Source organism: Ammodytes marinus (assembly GCF_949987685.1).
Source record: "Ammodytes marinus genome assembly, chromosome: 20".
In the NCBI taxonomy this organism is placed as follows: Eukaryota; Metazoa; Chordata; class Actinopteri; order Uranoscopiformes; family Ammodytidae; genus Ammodytes; species Ammodytes marinus.
The window spans coordinates 7648566-7655356 of NC_137224.1; positions in this window are offsets into that span (position 1 = coordinate 7648566).

Here is a 6791-nt window from a genome sequence, read left to right on the forward strand (position 1 = left end):
AATCACTAATGGGAAATAAACTCCATTTCACTCCCATAACTTAGTAATCACTGTGGTTCATTTCAAGCATCACCTCATTTGATTTCTGCAGTAGTGAGACCGCATCGAGAGGAGGAGAAGGCTTTAATTATGAGAGCTGTTCTGCTGGGGCTTTCACAGATCACTGGCTTCTCCTGACACCAGCCTTCTTCTCTATGGCCAACATGCAATTAAAAGACCTCAGCCGCTTATCTCCTCCTCCTCCAAATGTTATTGAACAGAGGCTCACACACCTGTCATCATCTCAGAGTACATCATACCCTGGTAATATTACCATTCTTCTTTGAAACCCTTTTATCACAGCCAGTGGATTCGAATTGTGAGTAAATGTAGATGTGAGTGATGCAGACAGAAAGGGGTGTTACAAATATCCCTGCGGTCCTAAGTAAGAGAATCTATGCGGTTCCAGTATCACTTGTGATACGTTTCAGTTGAAAGGACTCTAAGGGGGCTGTTTTGTCTCGTTTGTGTAATCATGGGAAGTCTGACATTTTATATTAGTGATTTGGATTTGCAATCAACCAAACAGAGAGGTATGTACATACACGACTAAATGGTGATGGTGCCACACTGCTTGAGCTAGAGTGCAATACTGTGGCAAACTAAAGTCTATTATTGTTACAAGTTAGAACAGAGAACGACAACCACCTGAGAGCCACATTCAAGTCGATCTCTACAAGGGAGAGGAGTTAGCCTGAACAGTTTGATGCTACAAATCTGTTGTCTTCAGAGGGGATATACGGAAAGTCAAATTTCAATGACAATTGAAATATGAAGTCACTAAACTTACCATGGTTAGCCCATAAATAGACGTAGGCATGTTCAAAGTGGAGCCATGATATCACTGTTCCACAGGGAACCCATTTCGCGTATTCGAAAACATTCCCTCTGGAATCCAGTTTCGAACGCTTTTGTTTCGTTTCGATAAACTATAATTTTTAACATCTGATGATGGAGTCAGCAACCCAGATAAAAAAGCCAGGGAATCTCCAAAGTAATTACATTTCATCCTGCGACGCAAACCAAATGTCACGCAAATCCATCCAATAGCTGTTGACATTTCATGCTTCTTGTGCTGCTAGTGTGGCTGAAGAACCACATTGGCTTTTTCCTGAAATCTCCAACTTTTCATTTGGTGCACAAATGTTATCTTGAGCTCCAGGAAGGCATGAAGACCTGAGCATTCAAAACCTAACACAAAGACTCAAACATAAAACGGGAGGTTTTGACCCCGGTGCTGATGTTCGCTAATCAAAAGGACAAATTGAATTCAAAGCTCTCCCATATGGACAGCAGACAATCTCTGTGAGTGAAGGTGGGTGTGTGGATGGGGGTGGGGGTTGTTAAAGTGTGTGGGGTGTGCAGTGCAGCCGCTGTGGCCTGCAGCTGTGATACCGTGCACATGTGTGGGAAGACACAGGCACCAGCTGACCCTGCCAGCAGTTGAAAGGCCAGTGCTTCTTCAGAAGTCGGTCCAGCCTTTTGAAGTGTTAGGGGGCCTAGATATCGCAGTGAGTGTGAGTTGCCATGTAGTCTTGGTAAAACCAGCTCTTAACCTCTCTCCCCTCCGATGCTACAGAGCCAAACATCAAAAGATGACAAACCAGATTATAGGCACAGAGAGCCACGGTGTTTGGAAGAGTTCGTATTTGCTGTATTCATTTATTTAGTTCGGACACATGTACAGTGTTTAATTGGGCTCCCTCATGAGCAAGAGACAGGAACTGCTCAGATGTGAAAAAACAAAGTCCGATGGAGCAAGAGACAAAAGCCTGGGCACGTCTGAAATAAAATCCTAGGTTACTAAAGTTTATGAAAGAGAAAATAAAAGTAAACAGTGCAATTATTAGCCACACTGTTCTTTATAAAACTCCATAAAAGAGACCGACTTCTGCTTCACCTACTGCATTTCTCGTGGTTTTACATGTGAATAGATGAATCCTGGAAAGTTAGGTATTATTTACGACATTCATTTGTGTTAACTGTCCAAAGTGGTTTGGATAAACTACCTTATTTGTAACATATTCGATAATCTTGCTGTTCATTTTCCTCAGCCTGCAGGATTAGGTTGTATTTATGTTGCTGTCCTACCAGATTTCAGGACAAGGCAATCAAACCAAACCTTTACTATCACCTCCTTACCTGAAGGGTACAAAGTCGCTAGCGATGGCACAGAAGGCTGGCATCTGATGTAAATTGTGAGGTACAGTCATGATCCCATGGGATATGGGCTGCCTGGGAAGAGGCCTTTATCAGGCAGATTAGTGAAAACCTTTGGGGGTGCACCTGGGTTCCTAGTGTCAAAATGTGTTGGAGGAAGTGAAAAACCTGGGCAAACTGTTGAAAGCAGTTGGCTTGACATTCTCTAACTCCAACATACCTTTTAATAAGGTATAGTCAATATTATGCAATATCAAGACTTCTGTGCATCATATTTAGAACCCACCAATTTATTTTAGTAATTTCATTAGCTAAATCAATGATATAGCTCCCACAAAAATACAACAAAGGATACAATAAGTGTCAGTGGGAGGAAAGCTTCTTTGATATTTTGCAGTTTTCATAGATTGAAAACATGACTTGGAATTTGAATTAGAATTTGTTATTTTCATAGCTCCGATTTGACATGAAAGTGTGTGGAGCCTTAACGGACATATGATGGCATTACTGGACCCTGACCTGCATCAAAATATACCCAGACACTTGTATTAAAGTATTCTATTTATCTGCCCTCGCAACAAAACAAATGTAACACATAAACCTTCTCGGTGGAAGTGCCGTAATGACACTTGGGAGCAGCAGTCACACATACAGTATGTCATAACTGCCAAGTGACAATGTGCGATGCACATTTTCTAGTTCACAGAGTCAAACAGAAAGCATGTGGTGACGTATGTGAGAGCAACAAGTGGAATAATAAGCACCACATGCTTTTTGGTTATTGATATACAGAGTTGTCATTCAGGATGCTCCATCAAACCATCAATGACGTAATATCACTGCCATTCAAATGTGGAAGTTTGTTAGGGGCCATGTGATATTTTTGGGTTTGCTTTGAAAAACGACACAAAACACAATTTGTATTATTTGCTATCACTAGCCTTTTCAAACCGTTTTTTTGTTTTGTTTTAGGTTTTCCAATGACATTTAAAAAGAGATGTTTTTCTTCTAATTTCGAAGCCAACTATTAGAGGGTCAATTAAATTTTACATTCACACCTTTAAAATATATTTTATCTTTACTGACCCATCGTAAATCACTTTTCTTTGCACAGCTTTTAAGATATGTTGATTTAGTGACTCAAACACAAAACAATTCATGGACTAGAGATTCAGACTTCAAGTTAACTTTTTTTTTTATCCCAATTCAAAATGTTGTGAAGTGAAAAACAACAAACATTTCCTTGTTTGACAGAGTGAGGTGTCCACTTCTCACTCTGAGTTGTGGTTTATTTCTCACTCAGAGGGGGTCAGCTGACCATGTGGGTTGAGGCTGACCATGATTAGTGTTACGGTCATTGCCGCCCACAGTGCAGATAATCACAGGCTCCTGGGGGGCGTGAATCAGCGGGCAGATTGTCAATCTTTTTGCAGCCACGGCCATCTTGGTCAACAGCTGATGTTGTTTCATTACCACCTGCGCTGTGGTGTGAACAGAAAAATGGCTTCCCTCTGGCTTGGTCTGATTGCAGGTGGAAGGAGTTTGAATTGGTGCGGACACAAAAGCCTGGAAGTATCTACCTCACACTGCTTCTCTCCACTTATTTATTGATGTATTTCTTTCAACAGCAAACTGAGTGATGGTGAATGATGACACTATCTCTTACTTTACATATTTTTTTAAAATTCATCACCAAATCTCCTAAAACAGACTTAAACCAACAATGAGTGTGTACGACTAATAGGGGTTGTCGGCCCATCTCTTCACCACAACTAGTGACTGACTCCATCAAGCCCAAAACTCTGAATTCTGAAAGAGCTGTGTTTCTTGGAGCTTCTCTGCCTTTCCTAGAGAATCTATTTTAAAACTTTTTGATTTGTTTTTGTCACACCAGCACCAGACCACTTTGGTAAAGTGTACAAGTTGCTTTAATCGTCAAGGTCAAAAGTCTGAAACAGTCATTTCCCTCATTTTCACCGATAATACACTTACAATCACCATATAGTCTCATTTTATGATCAGCAGACGGAAACAGCAGTCAAAATCACCTGTCCTCACATTGCCAACGTAATCAATTGTTTGTCGGTGTCTGCATTGAGCAAATGGTTTAATAAATTAGATGATACATAACAAAAAAAATTAAAAAAGTAACAGTCAGCCACCATAACAAAACGAGGTATATTACACTCAATTCATCGTCACCCATCAATAACAGTTAAAGACGCTAATTTGCAATGGAAGCAGCACATTCTGTAGCACTCACACAAATACAGTGTCATCATAAATTACACATACCATATATCAAAAAGACACAAAAATACTTTTCACGTAGGTATTTATCTAAATCTGTCGTCGACATATATTGTCATTTCTTTTCACCGATAACCATAGTCGTCATTTTGGAGGAAAAAAATATCTACTCAATTCTCTATCTATCAGTGCAAAAACATCAGCAAGAAATGACCATGGAAAAGCAGAATCAGGTTACAGAAACGCGGAGGCAGATTCTACATGGTTATGTGTTTCTGAAGTGAATAAGGCAATGATTTATTATAACTATATAATTCAAGAAATCCATATGCCACTGTGGATGAAAGAAGAAATGATATACCACCATATTACAGACTTTAAGGCAATCGGTCGTCTTGGAGTGTCATACAGTACTACGCAATGCATCATATATCCAAGATAACCATTTCTCCTCTATTATCATAACAAATACAAGCAAATATGTATCAATAAGTAACAACATACGTATATATATATATGTTTTTGTCTTAATGTTTGCAGCAAATGAACTGCAGCTACTAATATTTGGCTCGCAGGATTAGGTTGTATTTATGTTGCTGTCCTACCAGATTTCAGGACAAGGCAATCAAACCAAACCTTTACTATCACCTCCTTACCTGAAGGGTACAAAGTCGCTAGCGATGGCACAGAAGGCTGGCATCTGATGTAAATTGTGAGGTACAGTCATGATCCCATGGGATATGGGCTGCCTGGGAAGAGGCCTTTATCAGGCAGATTAGTGAAAACCTTTGGGGGTGCACCTGGGTTCCTAGTGTCAAAATGTGTTGGAGGAAGTGAAAAACCTGGGCAAACTGTTGAAAGCAGTTGGCTTGACATTCTCTAACTCCAACATACCTTTTAATAAGGTATAGTCAATATTATGCAATATCAAGACTTCTGTGCATCATATTTAGAACCCACCAATTTATTTTAGTAATTTCATTAGCTAAATCAATGATATAGCTCCCACAAAAATACAACAAAGGATACAATAAGTGTCAGTGGGAGGAAAGCTTCTTTGATATTTTGCAGTTTTCATAGATTGAAAACATGACTTGGAATTTGAATTAGAATTTGTTATTTTCATAGCTCCGATTTGACATGAAAGTGTGTGGAGCCTTAACGGACATATGATGGCATTACTGGACCCTGACCTGCATCAAAATATACCCAGACACTTGTATTAAAGTATTCTATTTATCTGCCCTCGCAACAAAACAAATGTAACACATAAACCTTCTCGGTGGAAGTGCCGTAATGACACTTGGGAGCAGCAGTCACACATACAGTATGTCATAACTGCCAAGTGACAATGTGCGATGCACATTTTCTAGTTCACAGAGTCAAACAGAAAGCATGTGGTGACGTATGTGAGAGCAACAAGTGGAATAATAAGCACCACATGCTTTTTGGTTATTGATATACAGAGTTGTCATTCAGGATGCTCCATCAAACCATCAATGACGTAATATCACTGCCATTCAAATGTGGAAGTTTGTTAGGGGCCATGTGATATTTTTGGGTTTGCTTTGAAAAACGACACAAAACACAATTTGTATTATTTGCTATCACTAGCCTTTTCAAACCGTTTTTTTTTGTTTTGTTTTAGGTTTTCCAATGACATTTAAAAAGAGATGTTTTTCTTCTAATTTCGAAGCCAACTATTAGAGGGTCAATTAAATTTTACATTCACACCTTTAAAATATATTTTATCTTTACTGACCCATCGTAAATCACTTTTCTGTGTACAAGTGTACAAGTTGCTTTAATCGTCAAGGTCAAAAGTCTGAAACAGTCATTTCCCTCATTTTCACCGATAATACACTTACAATCACCATATAGTCTCATTTTATGATCAGCAGACGGAAACAGCAGTCAAAATCACCTGTCCTCACATTGCCAACGTAATCAATTGTTTGTCGGTGTCTGCATTGAGCAAATGGTTTAATAAATTAGATGATACATAACAAAAAAAATTAAAAAAGTAACAGTCAGCCACCATAACAAAACGAGGTATATTACACTCAATTCATCGTCACCCATCAATAACAGTTAAAGACGCTAATTTGCAATGGAAGCAGCACATTCTGTAGCACTCACACAAATACAGTGTCATCATAAATTACACATACCATATATCAAAAAGACACAAAAATACTTTTCACGTAGGTATTTATCTAAATCTGTCGTCGACATATATTGTCATTTCTTTTCACCGATAACCATAGTCGTCATTTTGGAGGAAAAAAATATCTACTCAATTCTCTATCTATCAGTGCAAAAACATCAGCAAGAAATGACCA